At 27.7% G+C, this 20888-nt stretch overlaps 1 long non-coding RNA gene across 1 annotated transcript in view; it reads left to right on the top strand.

Moving 5' to 3' along the window:
- Positions 1-20731, top strand: part of LOC124419889 — a 28388-nt gene extending 7657 nt beyond the window's left edge. The window contains exon 3 of the long non-coding RNA XR_006940880.1: positions 20598-20731. This is a non-coding gene — a long non-coding RNA (uncharacterized LOC124419889). The remainder of the gene's footprint in view (positions 1-20597) is intronic.
- Positions 20732-20888: the final 157 nt, after the last annotated feature.

Raw genomic sequence — 20888 nt, 5'->3', positions numbered from 1 at the left:
GTATCTTATGGTATAACAATTAGATTACTTCTTTGTTTATCTCAAGGATAATTGTTTGATAAAAATGTAAGCTGTGTTTTTTAATCCATAAAAAACTGGACCATCCTATTTAACATTATATATGTGTATGTGTGCATGTAAATACATACATAAATTCATATTATTTCAACGTTATTGATGTTTTATTACTTGAGTTTTTTAAAGCCTAATTCTTAGAACTCTCATTACTCAGGGCAAACTGCATAAATTAGCTAAAAGTATTAAGTCAAGTTAGTATATCATACAGACATGAAAAATTAATTAATACATTAACATTAGGGTGTCCCGAAAATTCAACACATCAATATCTATATTTTCCTCGATGTCCACATTTCACACATTTTCTAAAATTTAACATAAACAAGATAAATTGAGCATAATTAAGGACAATTTAGTTTATGTATAATAAATTAAACTTTAATTTCCTAGCGGGAAATTTTTTATACAATATGACAAGATACCAAATACTTAACCTACGAGAATAGTGAAACTAGCAAAGGACTACATTTTTTAATAATAAATATTTGATTTTGAGTAATTTTTGGGCATTCGTACAAATGAAGATCATGATCTAGTGATTGCGTGCGTAAATGCATGAGATTGTATCTGAATGAATGGATTTAAAATACCGTTACAATCATGTTTTTGTGTCATGTTGTCAACCAACATTTTATTATAAAGGAGCTCATCTTAAGCTTGTTTAAAAAAATGCTTATATACATATACATACATATGTAGTACACTTGTATTAATGTACCACTGTATGTATATGTAAGTATAAAAAATTACGAATACAAAAGTTTAGTTCACATTCATTTGGTAGGATGAAAAGACAAGATTTGTCTGTCATCTTGTCACAACCTCAACTTAAATTTGACCAACATCGTCAAGGAATACAACAATGATAAATGATGTACATATGAACAAATGTACATATGTATTTATTTTTACAATCCTATAGTCAAGAAGTACAAGTATGTATATAAATATATAATCTGCCATGTAAACGAAATACAGGTATTTTCACTTGTTTTAAGAATTTTTGAGATTTTTTAAACAAAAAAAATTGTACGTGCATTTCTTTAATTCGATTCATCGATCATTATCCCTTTGTAAAGGAATCGCTACAGAAATAAATACACGAATTGTGAAAGTTTTTTAAATGTAGTACATGTTTTGGAATGAGACATTTATATATAACATAGCAAGATACAGAAATAATTAACCATCCTTGGTCAGCAAGATAGACATACATAAATGATCATGTGTAGAAATCAAATCATAAAAACCTTCAGAATATAGAGTTTTGATCCAGAATTAGCAGTATAAGATTGAATACAAATCTTTCTCTTTAAAACTTCAAATTACACAGGCCTTTGATTTGTTTGTGTAAAATAAAGCCAAGGTTGAATTTTTTGCAAAAATTGGAACTTACCGTTAATACTTAAGACAATCTTGAATGTCGACAGATTCTTTCAGATGACATAACAAATTTTATAAATAATGATGTCTTCTCGCTGTTATAACATCTCAAAAATGACTAAAATTTTTGATATTTATGACACGATAACTGGAAAACCTAATGTGATGGAGAAATTTTGAAGTAAGTAAACTATTATAATTCGTAGGTTCAGTTGTACATGTAGATTTTACATTTAACGAAAATTAACAAGTGCCCAATATAAACATGACATATTATTTTTAAGTACATAATTATAAATTAGCCTCTACATTTCAATTTTAGGTTAGCGAAGCACTCCGGGTTATAGTTAATTTATTATAAAAGTAAATAAATTTTATCTTTTCATTTTTGTTGTTTGTACATTATTACGAGTATTTTGTTATTTTTTCAAGCACTAAATACAAGAAGAATAAGTCAAGTGCGTTAAATTCAAAAGTGCAGTTATCTCATCTCACTTTGTGGTCATATGTTGTCGGTTGTACACCGCTCGGCGGAGATCTTACAGTCAGGCTGTCTAAAGCACATAGCTTTAGTATGTGTGTAGATATCTGGTGTTTCTACTTCTGAAATTCATCTACTAGAGTAGGTAGTACTCTACATAAATAAGTAGTATTTCCATGACTATGACAGCAGTGAGTATGACTACAAGTCCGAGTGCATTTGCAAACAGCTTTCAAACATTTTTTTCTTTCTTTCTTTATTATCAAAATATTAAATTGTTTTTTTTTGTTGAGCTTTTTGCCAGATTTGTTAAATTTCCTGATTGAATTGCTTGCCACCAAATACTATTGAAGATGTTGTGGTCGTAGTTTTTACACCCAGAGAAAATGTGTTCGTAACATTTCAGCACAATTTGTATTAAGTATTTTGAAAATTTTTAATGAGGATAGTTAAAATACTTGGAAGATAAAACGGTTTTGCTAATTAGAACAATTTAATGAAAATTAAGTTTTTTAACTAATATTTTTTCTATGAGGTTTCTATTTTAGTGGTAGACAACTTAAAGATTCTACATTTTTGTTATTTTGCATAATCTATGGATGTGGTGTAACTTGTTTTGTAATGAGAAAAATTGCATGGACTTTACAATGTTGGTCGTTTAGTCTACTAACATGTTTACATTTGATCACTTCAAGTAAATATTAGTATTACAGTTCTTTCTTCTTCTTCATCATCACCGTCGTAACAATCATCAAACAAACGCCTTTTTCAAGTTAGCCACAGATAGAACCACAAATAGCTAACTTGTTCATACATACATAAGTAATATGTATTAAACATGCCCTTCGCTTTATGAAAAAAAATTAAAAAGTTTTTAAGCTTAATTTAAAAACAATTATTAAGCGTAGAAAATAAAAGGCATGTTATAGACTTTTTGCCAAAATAAATTGCTGCACACAAATCGGCGTGTTAATAAAACAAAGATACGTTGTTTGTGGCTTTAAGAGCAGGGCTAATAAATGTACATATGTACATACATATATGTATGTATATATGAGTAGAACATTCAAGTTTTCCTAAAAGAAATATTGAGTCATTTCCATTAAAGTGGGAACAATTGTCAGTCAATAGTATTTATATAATGTCAAGAATGTGGTACTATTTGTAAAAGTTGCAACAAGATGAAGTGCAATTTTAATCAAATTGAAATTAGATTGTAATTGTATAGTGGTAGCAAAATAAGTGCAAAAATTTATTAACAAATAATCGTAATAAAACGTTAAATAAATAACCCAGCAGAAAAAAGTATAGAAAAAGATGTAGTTATTTCATTGCATCTAGTATCCCTAAGTGCTTTAAATACGAGTGAAAAAGCTATGAATTTTACTTTAGGGTGTCATTGGAGGGATATTGTTAATTTTTTGAAAATCTGAACTACATCTAATCAAAGTTTTAGAAGTAGTAAAAATACGATATTTGGATTTATAAAAGTGACCACATTTTTAGATGTAATTAAGATAAAATTTGTAAAGTATGACATCAATTATTATTGCTGGGAACTTTACTAAAGATTTAATATATAAAATTTGCAAATCTTTAAATAAATAAAAAGGGAACAAAATTATTGAAATTTTTTAAGACAAAAATTTGATATTGAAATATAAACTTTAAAGAAAAAATTTAGCTGAAATCATTTTTTTTATCTGTGTTATGAATATTGATGTATCAATTCTAAGACCAGACTTGGATTCAGAGCCTGACTTTCGACTTTTTGAAATATTGTTGACTTGTGTAATAGACATTTTTGGAAATAGATGAAACTGTATGAAAGAACGGTCCACATTTTTTGTACTCAGTTCAAAATTCCAACTTATGCTTGTCTAGTAGCAAATAAGCGATATATGCCATTCATCAATTTGGAACTTTCCTCACAGAACTTAAACTGTTGTTCTTATGTAATTATTGGTCCGTTGATTTGTGAAGATAAAAAACTCTGTAAATCTGTAAGTCAAAGTTATAATTTTATTATGTAGTCCCATCAAATTTATAAAAGCAATTGTCAACACGCGAGAACACAAAACAGGAAGTTTTCTTTTAAATATTATCTTAAGAAATTACGTCTATTGTTAAAAACAGCAAAAAAAAAATAACATTTAAATAGACAATTTTTAATCTTTGTATGTTTGTAGTGTTGTGAGTAGTTGTGTGGCGACATTTCTGCTTGAGTATCTTAAGTTTTCGTACTTTCAAAGATGCATGTAATGTAATTTTCCTGTAATTGTTAGTATTTAGTGATTTTTAACACGCTCTGATCTAAATTCATCATCTAATGATATTATAGTTCATTTACACACATGGTAGTTAAATGACACAAACTATATGTGAAAGAAATTCGTTCTTGTTGCACCTGTTATTATTATTTTTTTATTTTATCTTTTTTGTCTGTGCTTCTCTGTTACATAAAACTTTTGGTCGAAACGCCCTCGAAATGTAATATAATGAATGCATTTCTTTTTGCCTTTACCATCAACTGCAACAGTAACGAGAGCATTTATAGCAGTTTTAAAACAGTTCAAAAAGTCTTAAAATCATGAGGATTCACAAAAATTTATTATATTTGTTAAGGTTAATTTCATACATTTCATAATTTTGAATTTTAAATTTTTTATTGTGAACTATTTTTCGATAGCAAAAGGCTTGAGTTTATCTAACAGTTTTGGTTCTGTGACTTCGCTATAACAAATTTGAGTTTCCATTTTCAAAGTTAAACTATATTTGTAAACATCAATGTAATAATTGTGAAGCTGTAATAAGTACTGTTGAGTGTATGAATGGTGTAAGTGTTGGGTTGATTATATTTTTGCTGTTGTATTTTCTATAATAACATGGTATCAACGCTATTTACCGTCTACTTTACAATTTTCTTGAGCTTCTTGTGTTAAGATATACTTTGGTAAATAACTTAAGGCTTAACGCTTTTGGATAAGAAACAAATGAAACTACATACTTTAATGTAGTGATTTAAAATTATAACATAAATATTTCAATATTTACATTCATATTAGTAAATATGTATTTTTGTTGTTATCTCTTGTGCAAAATTAAAGAATTGTATTAATATGTAACAAATGCAAAAATATTACACATTTCCATAATCAGAAAGAGTTTAGATTAAAATCCAAAGACACAAAGACAATTTTAAACAAATAGAAAAACATAATTTACATAATTATATTTTTTGCTGGTCCATACATATTTTCGTCATCATCTTCTTGATTGGGTCGTTTTTTCTATGTACATACATTCATTTTTAAAAATAAAATAATAAAAAATATAAACTATTGTGGTCTTGTGGAGAAGATGATTTCGTGTGTATTTAGGCCCAGTTACGTGATGTAACAAATAACGGAAAAAATAAAAGCCTGTTTATTGTTGCGATTTTACATTGTTGTTGTTATTATTGTTGCAAAGATTCTTCTTTTGAGAATGAAAACAATCGTGATGCTGATTGTGGTGCTCCTGCAAAAAAATAACTTGTAGTTTGTTTTCTGTACAAATATGTATATGGATATACATACATAAGTATGTTACATACTACATACATATGTATGCATGTAGTTATATATGTATATGCATAAGTGTCTTAACATACATATACATTTACATTAGTATTTGTTTGTAAAACTTTATTATTTTAAATGCAATTTTATTTTAGTATTTCTCACAAGAAATGTATCAAAATTTAAACGTGTTTAAATTTTTTAAAATTTACTTAACTGCCAACGTATACACACACATACACTCTAAATATCCATCTAAAACGGGTTGTTACAAAATAAAATTACAAAAGAAAAATAACTGCAGATAGATATTTAAGTTTATTACACCCTACAGAACTACAAATTCTTATGGGAGGATTTTATTTAACTCATAGTTGCTAACTGTAAAATTATAATTTTATGGTTCACTAATTTAAGTGAAACTACGCCGCTCAGCCCCTAATAATAGTCACAGTCTAATCTATAGTCTAGTCTACAGTCTAGTCTATAGTCTAGTCTATAGTCTAGTCTATAGTCTAGTCTATAGTCTAGTCTATAGTCTAGTCTATAGTCTAGTCTATAGTCTAGTCTATAGTCTAGTCTATAGTCTAGTCTATAGTCTAGTCTATAGTCTAGTCTATAGTCTAGTCTATAGTCTAGTCTATAGTCTAGTCTATACTCTAGTCTATACTCTAGTCTATACTCTAGTCTATACTCTAGTCTAGAGTCAAGTCTAGAGTCAAGTCTAGAGTCAAGTCTATAGTCTAGTCTATAGTCTAGTCTATACTCCAGTCTAATCACTAACTATTTTAAATTTCCATGACTGGTTCTAGTGCTCAAAATAAAGTTCGAAAATTCGAATTATTACTAGATAAGTTTTAAAAAAAATAAAATCAATTTGTATTCACAACTATGTGATTTTCCAAATTCGAACTTAATCATATATCAGTAATTTTATATATTGATGGATCAAGAAGATTTTTCAATATTTGCTAAAAAATACAAATTTATGATAGTATATGATGATAATAAGTGTGTGTAGGGTATTTTTTATAATATGAACTTGTTCTTTATTCTTTTTACCTGTTATTTTATTGTAGTTGTTAGTTAAGTGGCAGATAAGTGTATATGAGGATACTCGACACCATTAGTAAAGTTTAATGATTTTTAATTTAAACAAATTTTAACCAACGATCGACAATCAAGTCAATCATGTGTATGTTTAATACGTGAGTATGTATATATCATCATACATATGTACACAGTTATACATTATCAATGTACTGTAGAAATATAAGTAAATAATAAATTCTGGTTGCCATCAAAATTTCAATTTCATTTAAAGTGTTAATGGATCTTGTAATACTGCTACTACAGTTGCATGCAAATTGTTGTAATTTGCTTCCGTCTTTTAGAGAGGAGTATCGTAACACGTTTGTTGCACTTACCTTTACCATTACAAATCATGAATTTTATCTTAAAGCGCATGGTTGCCAAAATGAATCGGCGGCTGTTTCTCTACAATAATATTTTGTTTGTTTGGGTGTCTGACTGTAAGACTCTCTGTCGTAATGGCTAGCATGTTTGCCTAGCGTACTGACTGGTAAAACTTGCTCTATGTTGAGTTAACTTGGTCATCTATGTTTTTTCTGTTTTTTGTTTGCTTCTGCAGTTATTTGATGAAGTTGAATCAACACTCGTGCCGAAAACGTGACCTAGGCAGCTCAAAAATCTACACTTGCACCTTTTACATTTACAGACAGCACTGGCAGTAAGCAAGCACCCATTCAGACTGCTGCCATGTAAAGCAATAACCTCAAGCCTTTAAGGCATTTGGCCAATCTGACAAGTAAAGGTACAAAAAAGTAAAATACTACTACTACGCCACCAACACCACCGCCACCCGCGTTTTACAACTTTGGCTGTTTTTCTCTTCTTCTTTACTAGAAATACTACGAGTAAATGTCTGCATGTTCGTTATTTACATGAGGTTAATAATTTGCACCATCCGGGCATTTATTGTTTTGTACCTTTTTTTGGCTGGTAGTGTCTCTGTTTATGATTTTTTGTTGCAGGATGTTTGTATGTATGTATATATGCTTTTTTATCGTTGATGTTTTACCTTGGCTCTGGTCATGACGATAAATTAAAATGGTTTTTTGTGTCCATACTTTCAAGTGTATGGGGGTTTGTTTGAAAATATGTACGTATATATGTATGTATGTACATGTGAATTATACAAACATTGTAAGTTCGATGAAGCTGTTGTTATTTCTCACTTTTAAGTTAATGCTACAATATTAATCTTAATTTTCTCATGTGCTTGCTTAAAGCTAATCCTTTGCTATATATCAGCAACTTTATCTTGATTTTTACAATCTTACTAAAAACACTAGAGTATGCATGTTTGTATGTATTTCATGTACGTAATGAATACGAACAAATATGTTGTTGAAAAGGATGAAACATGAAATATTTGTAGGCAGGTACTGCTATTGCATTCATACATATATACATACGTACATAAACATACATACATACATAAATAAGCAATACTGTTCGAAACCTAAGGAAGCTTTCCTAAAAAGTTATTAACATTCTATTTAATATATTTAATAAGAAAACTAAATTAGTAATTAGTTGAAAGCAGTAAAAGTTAAATTTTCTACTAAATACAGAATATATATATCATCTCATATATTGCATAGCTTTTAAACAATACTGTATATAATATATATTTGCACCTTGCTTCAATAAGATGAAATTTTATACGGTGAAAGAGATGGTTTCATAAATCAACAGATACAAATTCATAACCATTATTGATTTCTTTAGAGCGTGATGTGTCCCTCAATATTAATCATAATGATGTAGTTTAATTACGTGGACTCTCTAAAACCTTGGCGTGTGCTTAAAATATATGAAATAAATTTTTAATGATTAATTAGTAAATACTATATGGGTGCAAAAAAAAAAATAATGTATAATACTGTGAAATGCGTGATTTAAATATAAAATAAATATGGCTAAAATGGAGCAACTCCTTCAAATTTATATGTTGGTTTCAATTATTCCTATTACTTCTGTTAAATGACTTTATTTTGAAATGACTGCTTTATATTTGTCCCAGTTTAGAGTTTTACAACACTTTTTTATTAGAAATTAATGCCTTTTGAAAATATAACTACTAAAGTAACATCGTTAATGTTTTTGTCATGAGCATCAAAATCATGGCAATCAGTCACAACAACATCAGCCATTTGTAACAGCAAACTTGTCTTCATAAACGTAAAAAACCGTCACAATATTTTTTTGTTTTCAGTTTTTGCACATCATGCGATATAAATATTTTTCTTTTTAATCATTTTCGGAAAATATGTGAAACAGCTCTAAACAATTTCACATAAATATCTCGTGTATTTTGTTTAAATAAAAAAGAAAAATAATAATAAATATTAAATTATTAAAACTATAAAAAGCATATGGATATCAGCAGTCTTAGTGATGGCTCCGGGCTGATATAGTCGCACTATCAATTTATGGGCAAAACAAGTTGTATGTTTCAACTAATAAAGCATCGTGTACATGAAAATTGTAATTCAACTGAAATTGCAACAAAATAAATATTTCGTGTAAAAATGTTGAATCAATTATATTCATTAGTAGTAAGTATTACGAGTATCAGTGAAATCTATCAGTAATCAGCGTCATATGTACAAATTATAACTGTATTAATATATATATAATTTTCTACAAAAATACTGTTATTTAAAAAAAAAGAATTTTTTAATTAGTTATTGGCAATAATAATTTGCACAAATAATAATAAAAATATCAATTTGCTTAAGATAGCGCCAGTATTCATTATAAAATTAATGATCAGAATATTTCTTGTAAAATAATAAAATAATTACAGTTATTGGAATTTTGAATTCAGTTTTTAAATAAAATATGAGAAATAAAACAATCGTGCAAGGACTATGTAATTCACTAGACTACAGTTAACAATATAGGCTAGACTATAGCCCAGGCCATAGGTTTGACTACAATACAAAATATAGACTAGTCTAAAATATAGTTCATACTATAGATATGACTATAGTCCAGTCTATAAGTTTGACTATAATTAAAACTATAGACAATACTAAAGATCAGACAATAGGCTACATTATACTATATACATATATAGTCCAGTCTGTATACTAAGCTATAGTCAGACAATAGACCATAGGCTAGACTATAGTCTTTAATATACCACTGAATTCCAGACTATAGTTTAGACTATAAATTAGACTACACTATAGTTTAGGCTAAAAAAATTCTAAAGTTTGATGATCTAGATTGTATACATCTATATACATTTTGTGTATGCAAAATAAAAGACTTAAAACACAAACTTGTAATACACAATGCAGTACATTGGGAGCCTGTAAAGCTATTTAAATTTTTAAACTTCTAAAACAAAATAAATTTATTAATCCATATAATTACATTTCTCATATAAATTGGCACAATTAAAATTTTTTCTCTATGCTTTTTGCAAAAGTTAAAGTATAATAACAAAGTTCAGAAAAATGGTTCATATTTGAAAAGAACATGGGTCAGTAACCTAAAAACAAAAGCTAAAAATTATAAAGCACCTTGTCATAAAAAAAAATATTAAAAATAAAATATACTATGTAAACAAATATAATACATAGACACATACATACATAGATATCCATGTATACAACAGCAATTACATGAACCGAAAACTCTAAGTACATGGTGGATAAATCCAATGAACGCTGCCAACCTGTTAAGAAAAGAAAAGCGAAATAAAAAGAAAAGAACATACAACATTAACCAACTAACCAGCCAACCATCCAACCAACAAAAACAAACAACGAAGCAGCCATTTAAATCATATAATGACAATAACAGCATGTGTAATAAAGAACAAATTAAATTACCTTAATCTGCGCTAAGCATACATACAAACATACTCTACACATATACATGCACTTCGTACATACATACTACTTGTATAAATTAAAAAAAAAACACCACATTCCTAATTAAAAATGATTCAGAAAATCTTGAAAAATTCTTAACTCAAAAAGAGACAAACAAGCCTTAATCGATGGCTTAGCAAGAGGTGCCTTAATGCCACACATTGCAACGCTAAAATAAAACATATCTGTTAGAAATCGTCCGCGAGCACTTTGAAATTTGTGTATTTTTTGTTATAAAACAGAAGAAAGGGGTTCAAGTACCAGTTAGTGTTTAGTTTTGTTTACACGAGCACTTGAATATCGAATACGAGTGAGCAGAGGAAATTTTCATTGTTGACTAAAACACCTTAAATGATTTAATAAGTACCCACTTTAGTTGAAAGTTCTTTTCAACCTTTTATACAAATTTGTTGTTGTTGTTGTTCTATTTGATCTAGCAGACGACCATGTTAGTAGAAGAATATTTGAATAAAAGAATGGTCTGTTGGTTAGTTGGAAGTTTAGTCTGTCTGTCGGTCGGTAGGTTTAAGAACCAACATAAGACTTAAGAAAAAAATTTTAAATGTTGGGATATGTGTTTATGAATAGTCATTGTGTGACTATTTTGGCCTTCATGGTGGCGCATGGCCCCTACTGTAAGTTACTTAGGATGGGCCAATTTGTATTGTGATCTAAAAAATGTTCTTAATAAGAAATTTTAAATGACAGATAATAATAATGAACTGATTCTTAGTTAGTATCAATATCTTTGGGAATATATGTCAACAAACAGATGGACATAGTTCAATCGACTCAGTTTTCGAAACGGAATGACAAACTGATTATAACCTTCTCACAAAGGTAAGGAGTATAATAACAACAAGTGTGTTATATTCGCCTACGCCGAATATTATATACTTATCATACCCGTATGCAGTAAATGGATATTGGCTTGTAAGAAACTTATTTCTGTGTATCGAATATCATAGCTTTACTCGCTAAAGGAGGTCTTATATAGGAGTAGGATTAATTGTTGGCCGTTTCTCATAAAGTTCGGTAAAGGGGGTTTGTGCTTATAACAAACTTACTTGTGTCGAATTTCAGCGCTGTACTCGTATTTTCAAAATACTATTTTTAAGCCAGTAGTAAGTGTTAAAGAAATATTCTGAGGGGGACCTTATAGGTGAGTAGGGTTAATTATAGACCGATCCTTATAAAATTCGGTAGAAAGATTTTTGCTCGTAAGAAACTTACTTATATCGAGTTTCAGCGCTAAACTCGTCAATAATGGGACGAATCTCATAAAATTTGCTAGAGAGAATTTGGATTATATAAGATTTTTTATGTTGAATTGGGCCTATACGCAAACGTGAACCGATATTGCTAATTTTCAATACCAAACAAACTTTACGCAATTTCAACCTCTTTTCGTTCGTACTCTATCGTGCTTTCAGCAGACAGACAGACATGGCTTGAGTTCAATAAGGATCCGGAATATACATCTATATACTTTTATGGGTCTATAATCAATATTTCGATGTGTTACAAACTAAATAACAAAATCAATATACCCATTATATTTTTTATTGTGGGTATAAAAAATTATAATAATTCTTGGAGAAAAAAAAATTAAAGAACTAAACTTTGGTTACAATTGAGTATAATGTCGAAGAAACAGGGGCATCCTAATATTAATTGTAATTTGTGTTAGTGTTAGAGGTTGGGTAGTTTACATACAGTAATTGAAATTAAAATAAAAACACAAAAAAAAAAAAACACATTATAAAAGATGGACAGGTTCATCACTTCGGTTGAAAGTACTTATGTAGCAGTAATTTATGTATATAATGATGTTTGTTTTATTTATTTTATTTACTAACGTCTATTAAATCTTCACATTAAATAATTCGCAAACTGATTTAAATTATATATTAAAAATTTCAATGCTGTTCAGTTGTGTTAAAGGAGATTAAACGATTATTTTTATATTTTTTTTTACAAATTAAAGAATTGAAATCAATTGATTTAACAGTAACTTAACAAAAATTTTAATTTAAACTTTAAATATATTAAATTTAAACTTTACAGGAACTGACAAAATTCTTATGTTCTAATTAGAACATTTATGAAAATAATACTAATAAAACTTGATACAAATTTCATACATTAATTGCAATATAAATAGTTTTGTCTTAAAGAGATTTTAATAGTTTGATAAATGATTATACATTAATGTTAATCATACATACATGTATATGTATGTATACTTTGAAATGAACAAAAGTTTTTATCTTGTTTTGACAACAAGTGATCAATTTATTTAATGTTAATAAATAATGGAAAAGAAGAAAAAACAGTTTCATTGTTTTTTATTTCCAAAAGTGATTCAGTGAAATGTCCCATAGAGTTATGGAATTTATATACATATAATATAATTTGGTAACAAAGTTGTATGAATAAATTAAATTGACCCTCAAATTGGTTGAGATGAATAAAGTGCGTGAATCATTTAGTAGATAGAAATACAATACAATAAACTAATAGTAAAAATCGATTACTCATTGATTAACACAAAATCTGCTAACCGAAGATAAATTGATACAAGGTCTAAGGGTTTTACAATTTTTTTTAAACAGACATACATATTGATAAAAATAATAATAAATATAAACAACAAAAATGATTTATGTTCCAAGTAATCTGTATGTGTTTATATATGTTTCGAATTTTCTCTTGTTATTGATATGCATCGATAAGATAAAATTAAATCTCTTTCGCTTGGAATCCACTAAATACATGCAGATGCATGAGTGTGTATGTATTTGTTTTAAAATTCCGTTAAGATTCAATAATACAAATAAACATTTTACTTTCCACAAAAATGTTTGTTTTGCAAAGAGCACAACTTCATGTCTATTTGAAATTTACTCTCTAATTTTACACTCTTTAGAAATGCTGCTGCACAAAAACAATTTCTTTTTTGCAGGCAACAGCTGATTCGTTAAAGTTGTTGAATGCAACCAGTTGAATATATATGTATATGTACATGTGTACGTACACTCCAATTTCTTGAGGTCTTGTATGTGAAGCTAATTAAGTTCACCGACACCTGTGTAATGTTCACTCTTTGTGATAGTAAATTAGCGTTTTTTTCAGTTGTTTTAACGATTTTGGTAGTTTGTATATTCCTGAACTTGATCCTATAATTTCCGAAGAAGAAAAATATCTGGTAAATTAGAAAGTCATATGTTATTTTTCACCTTTGTAAGAAGCACACATAAAAGTTTTACGTTTCCAATGGAGCCTTTTAATAAATAACGAAGTCTATTAAGCAATGTCCTTCTGCACGTTCGTATATTAGACTAGAGACAATATCATAATAGAAACAATAAAGTTCCATCTATATGTGACAAAAAAGTTGCTTAAAAGAAATGAATCTTCGAACGCTTATTATGTTAACACTGCTTTGCGCAGCATCTTTACGATGAAAGAAAGCTCTCTCTCTTGGTGGGGTTTTTGTTTGGCTTAAAAAATAAAACTCTCATGTAAATATGTCGGTATTTTCATTACTCCAAACGTTGGTTTAATAAGTACATATGTATGTATGTATGACTCAATGAGTGTGTTTTTGTCGGTTTAAGTCTTTTTTTCCCCGCCATTTAGAGGTTTTATGTTTAAGTTTAACACAATTACTGCACAGTTCCGTCACAAGCTTCCACTAGAGCGGTTCGTTCGGTGCGGATGGCAAAAAAGTTGTTATAAAAAGTGTTTTTCAAAAGATAAAATAATACCAAGAAGTTAAAAAAGAAAAAAAAACAACAAGACGAAAAAGCAAATGTAGTTTTAACAAAAAGTGAAAAAAATCAAAACATGTTGTAGTAATATATACTTTCATATCTATATACATAACTAAATACATACATACTCCTTATTATATACATACATATGTATATGTATGTATATATGTGTAAAACGTACGTATATAAATAAATTGCAATTTCAAGTTGAGTGAAATACAAGTTAAAGATCATTTATATATTAATGATAAATGCCATTTTTAAAAGGAAATTACTTTTACCTCCATGTCTCAATCAATCACTAACATTCGTAATAATGACAATAATAAAAAATAATACTTAAATATAATTAAAAACAAAAGAGAGAGAGAGAAAAGTGTAAAAAAAAAATCATAAATGGAAGGTGTTTCACTTAATAAAATTATTGTAATAAAAAAAAACAAATAAATAGGTAATTGTTTTAAAACCTACGCAAATGTGCAAAAATTAAATCAATGACAATAATAATAATAAAAAAATATATTTTTTAAATACATAACTAAAACCCCCTTATTAAACACCTATATAATAAAATAAAAACTTCTTTAATACCAGCCAACACACTGCGGATAAAAGAAAAAATGCCGTCAATATTTGGTTTAATTGTTTTTTGGATTTTGAATTTTTTATGTAAAAAGTGAGAGTTTAGTGATGAATTTTTTCTTCAATATTTTGTTTTTTTTTTCTTAGTATAACATTTATTCCACTTACAATTACATATTAATGTGGTTGCTGTAAGCAATTTACTTATGAAAAGTTATGTAGTTTTATTTTTTTTTTATTAATGTTTATTTATTTAATAATAATTATTTATGCAAGAGTCGCAAAAACTGGTGCGCATGCGTTTGAAATATTAAAAAGCGGAAAATGAAATAAATTTATATATTTTTTTGAAATATTGTCTGTCAGCGTAGTGAATGTTGAAAAGTGTCTATTATTAACTGAAGCACGTAAAATTTATTACAAAATCTTACAAGAAAATTATTAAATCGGTCAAGAGCGAACATGTTATAGACAAAAGTTCAAAAAATATTTAAAGCAAATTAATTTCACAATTCCATATAATATGTTTGATTTTTTTAAACATCTTTTAAGAAAGAATTAGAACGTATTACTATTGTTATTATAATATAAAATATTAATTGATTTATTTTATTTTTTAATATTTTAAATGTTTTTTGAAAATTTTTATATAGATCAGATAATTTATTTCCTAGACATACTGCCTTATTCATAATAATTTATCAAAGGTTTATAGAAAAAATTTTGTATGAAAATTTGTTTTATAAACCTTTGATTAATTGTTATGAGTAATGAAAATGAAATGAAAGTTGAAATCAAATGAAAGTTCTTTAAGATATTTATCTCTTGATATATACACTGCTTATATTAACTATAGTATATTAATAATTGTGAAAATGTCATCTTTCAGATTTTGCTGATTTTCAATAGTAAATGTCCGGAGACTGTGTCTGATAAAATTATTCGAGAAAATAGATTGTTCAATATGTGAACATACCGTTTTCAAATTCTTCTTGCAAATTGTAAATACATACATACATATTTACATATGTATGTAAAGTGATTAAAAGTAGATTTTCTTTTGTCTAGGCTTTTTATGTAATATGTAATTAAAGTGTTGTGTAGATTATTTAAAATAGTAACTACTTGATTAGCTTTAGTAAATTTCATCGATCACGATCAAAACGGTTCACTAATGAATTTACCAAACGACCAATCAACTAAGCAATCTACTTAGCTCTAGAGCCACCAGTCATTTAACCAGATACATGTAGACTTAGCGGCAAAAAAAATTAAATAAAAACGTTTTATAGTCAAGCAGCCAGCAAGTAGTCTTTTAATATTATAATATGCGTGTCACGTTGCTGTGTATCAAGTTCAAATTGCATTTACTGTCAACATAAAACGCAATGCGGTCATATCGTTACACAGATACACACATACATACTCATGTACATAAATACGACCACTCGTACACCGCTAGTCTAGCGATTTAAAGAAGTAGAAGAAGGCTGAAAACAGAGATAGATACTTGTTGACTTGTTTCGACAAAAAATGAGGAGCATCTTTAGTTTATTAAAAAAATGCACGCATGATTGCAAAATACTAAATAGACTTATTCACTTACTCGCACTCTTTCCATTGTTGTTTATGTATTATCTATCAGTCAGTCACTAAGCCAACCAGCCAGTCATCCAGTTAGTTAGTTAGTTATTTATTTAGTAGTTCAATGTGTTTTAATTTTTTAAATCCATTTTTTATGTTTTGTTTTTCTTCTTTTCTAAAATGCATTTCTTGTTCTATTACGACATTTTTGTAGTTAGTGAGCAGTAGATAGAGAAGAACAAAGAAAAAGTGTTGAAATCTTAAAATTAACACCATTTTACTACTTTATGTTAATTAAGAAATAAATAATTAAATAACTAAATACAACCTTTTTCTCTTCTAACAGCCGCAACTTGTTCTGAAGTTATTAATATCTCCATAAATGTTTATGGTGGATTATTTTTCTTGGTTTATTTAATAAAAATAAATAATGTTTAGTTTTTGTTTACATCTGCTGCAAATTACCACGCGATACAAATTAAGCAACAATCTCTACACAACACACAGCATGTTTTCAGCGAATACATTGTATGAAAACATTATTTTCCAATACAAGTATTAATATGATTCGATCTGTTTGTTGTTGGTTGATTCACGTTTTACCAAGAATTGTCATCAAAATATAAGAGCAGGATTAGGAGAGAGTGAGAGAGATAGGTAAACTGGGATCTTCCTCTCTTGCTTATGGTCAAATGTGGACTTTAAGTAATAGCTTGTATGTATGAATATACACCTATAATTATCGGATACAGTTACAGAAATTTTTCTGAATTTCCGTTATTTTGGACTGATTCGTATATCCTTGAGACAATTGTAATTCATCAGCCGATTAATAATTTGACTAATTAAAACATTAAATCGATAGATTTATCTGAAAGGGAAATGAATATAACAAGTCAACTATTTCCTGAAGAAGTAAAAGTGGCAATTTTCACAAAATTTTATTATATGATTTAAGGGTATTTCAAGTAATTTTGCAAAATTTTATGAGCGCAGAAACTTCATGTCCGATTTGCAAAATTCTATAACATTATTATTTTTAGAATTACTATATTATTTATGTATTAGATATGTCATTAACAGATAAACTAAGTATTTAAAAGATTTAATCCCAATTTTACAGAGTTAGAAATGTATCGAGTTGGAAACTAATAAATAAAATCAGCGATATTTGTACTTTACGTGTTATTTGTGTTTATTGATTATAGACAATGGGAAACTGTTGCATTAGAATGAATAAATTGCGTTAATGTTCAGCATAGATGTGTATATGTTTGTCTTTGAGACACATATACATACATTCATAGATACACACATACCCCAATATATGATCAACTTTAACTTAAGATCACTAAGATCTGAGTGCAGTATTTTTAACGCTTGAACACACAATAGACAGAATGATTTACCGTACAAAATAGAAATATTTAAAGAAAACAAAAATTAATTAACTGCACATACAGTTCAGAATATATTACATACACTGCCACACACAGATAATTGCACAGTCGAAAACATACATACATACACCTCAATAGACATAAGTGCAATCAACCACCATTTCAGACCAGACAACTTGAAAGGTATTATCGCATCTCGGCATATGAGAAGAAGAAAAACTAACTTGAACATAAAAATATACATATTTACGTATGTATGTATGTATGTATGTATGTATGTATGTATGTATGTATGTATGTATGTATGTATGTATGTATGTATGTACATTGTGAACTTACTTATAAAAACTTATTTATTTATTTATGTAAGTATGTATGTATTTATATTGTATAATGGGGAGAAGGCGAAGCGAACTATATGTCCCTGTTAGAGGCAACTAAAGAACAAAATGAAAAAACAGCAAAATTGTGATGGTTAAGTTTGAAGAAAGAAAAGCTTCTCTTTTTTTAATTTTTCATTTAGTTTTTGTTGTTGTTTCTGCTGTAGTTAAATATTTTCTAACCAATTTTCTTTACTTGTGAAAATTACTTATTGCCAAAGCATTGAACTCTGCTACTCGTCGATGTGGTTTTTCTTATTTTTATTATTTTTATTGAATTTTACTTCAAGAGTATGAGAAGAGTATCGAACGAACATGTTTTAAAAGTCGACTAATTAGTGTACGTGTTTTGTTACAGTTATCATCTGCTGTTATATATAGAAAAATAGAAAACTTTAAGAATCTGTTTTTTCGGTACAATTGAATCGGGATTGTTTGGTATGTTCATTTGCAACCTCTCCATCTTTTTTAATGCATAAAGAAGTTTACAAACTGATGTGAAAAAACCACCATAAAAAACTAACAAAAATTACAAAAAAATAATGCAAAAGAAAATACTGCAAAAATAACAACAACAATAACAAAAAGTAGTCAAGTATTTCATTTAATTTTTTTTGTTTCTGCACTGCAACAAATGCGGAAATTGTTAGAAAATTGTTTACTAATGTGTCGCTAGTGAATGTTAAGCACGAGTGTTTGTTTTCAGATGGAAATATACAGACATTCATACACTTAAACACAAACACAGATGTGTATGTATGTAGTTATGGCAGTATATGTGTGTGTGCAAACAAATTAGAAATAAGTTTTAATTAATAAAATTGTATTCAGTTTTTATTATAATCTTTCCATGCTAAAACATTAAAGAGATTTTCGTTTTCTTTATTTTTTAATAACAATTTGTTATTGTATTGCAATTATGAAGGCAATTATGAACTAAAGTCACAACTTATCCAAAATTATCTACATTGGAGGTTTTCAAGCATTGTTTTCATTAATGATGTTCTACTGATTGTCTCGATTAAGAAATATATTAAGAATTCTACATTTATCAATCTAAACCATATTTATTTATTTTTATTTATTTTTAAGGAATGTTTGTACGTAAATATTCTATAAAGTTTGTTGCTTAAGTCTTTTTGTTTTTATCTACATTATACAGATTTGTTCAATTCTACAGCTGATAGTCTATAGTCTAGTCTATAGTCTAGTCTATAGTCTAGTCTATAGTCTAGTCTATAGTCTAGTCTATAGTCTAGTCTATAGTCTAGTCTATAGTCTAGTCTATAGTCTAGTCTATAGTCTAGTCTATAGTCTAGTCTATAGTCTAGTCTATAGTCTAGTCTATAGTCTAGTCTATAGTCTAGTCTATAGTCTAGTCTATAGTCTAGTCTATAGTCTAGTCTATAGTCTAGTCTATAGTCTAGTCTATAGTCTAGTCTATAGTCTAGTCTATAGTCTAGTCTATAGTCCAGTTTATAGTCTAGTCTATAGTCTAGTACATAGTCTAGTTTATAGTCTAGTCTATAGTCTAGTCTATAGTCTAGTCTATAGTCTAGTCTATAGTCTATAGTCTAGTCTATAGTCTAGTCTATAGTCTAGTCTATAGTCTATAGTCTATAGTCTAGTCTATAGTCTAGTCTATAGTCTAGTCTATAGTCTAGTCTATAGTCTAGTCTATAGTCTAGTCTATAGTCTAGTCTATAGTCTAGTCTATAGTCTAGTCTATAGTCTAGTCTATACTCTCGCCTACAACGAGTTTTCATATAAAATTATATCAATTAACATCATCATATCAACAAATTACATAAAAGGAATTAAGTTACTGAAGAAATGCAAAGTTTGTAAAAAATCATTTGGCTAAAAGAAATACCAATGCAAACTATATGATTTTAAACTTGTTTCTAAACACATTTGTTAAATTATCGAAATAAAGTGGTTTAGCTAATATCATGCATCAAGATTTAATATTTAACATTATTTTTAGCTTAAACTAAAGATAATCTTTCGAATTGATTTCATTTGAGATTTAAAATTCGTGAGTAGAAAGACCAGAAGTAAAAAAAAATAAATGCTTAAACTTAAATAGCTATAAGTTTGACATTTAAATTTACATAATTAGTTTAAAACACAGACGCACACTAAAATTAAGTGATTAACTGGGAAGTTTTTTTTTTTCATTCCGTGCCCATAATTTAAATCAAATTTACATACTGCTTTTTAAAAACCTAAAACAAATTTAATGATAACCCAAAAATATTTATAAACGAGTATTTATTATCGTTTTTATGATTTTATTTTATTTCTCTGTTCAAGATTATAAATTGTTACGAAAATTTTATTGAGCAGAAAAACTTTTACTTTAATATTTTGGTTTTTTTATATTATTTTATTTTACAGTTGTTATTGAAAATACATTATTGGAGGATGTTAACTAACCAAGGGCACAATCATTTACACAAAATTCAATAACATCGAAATAAATAAATGTTTTGTAACTAAAAGACTGAGTAAATAATAATAATAATAATAAAGAAAGCATTTAAACTGAACAAAATATATAAAAATCAAAAAGTAAAACGTGCAATAAAAAATTTAAGCAATATTTTAATTAATGTTTTTATATTAAAAAATAAACTTAATATTAAAACATATATGTACATGCAATAAGAGTATTTTGCCAATAATAAA

Source organism: Lucilia cuprina, chromosome 4 (assembly GCF_022045245.1).
Source record: "Lucilia cuprina isolate Lc7/37 chromosome 4, ASM2204524v1, whole genome shotgun sequence".
Taxonomy (NCBI): domain Eukaryota; kingdom Metazoa; phylum Arthropoda; class Insecta; order Diptera; family Calliphoridae; genus Lucilia; species Lucilia cuprina.
Note: the sequence above shows the minus strand (reverse complement) of the source record. Positions and strands in the feature narration are given on the sequence as shown.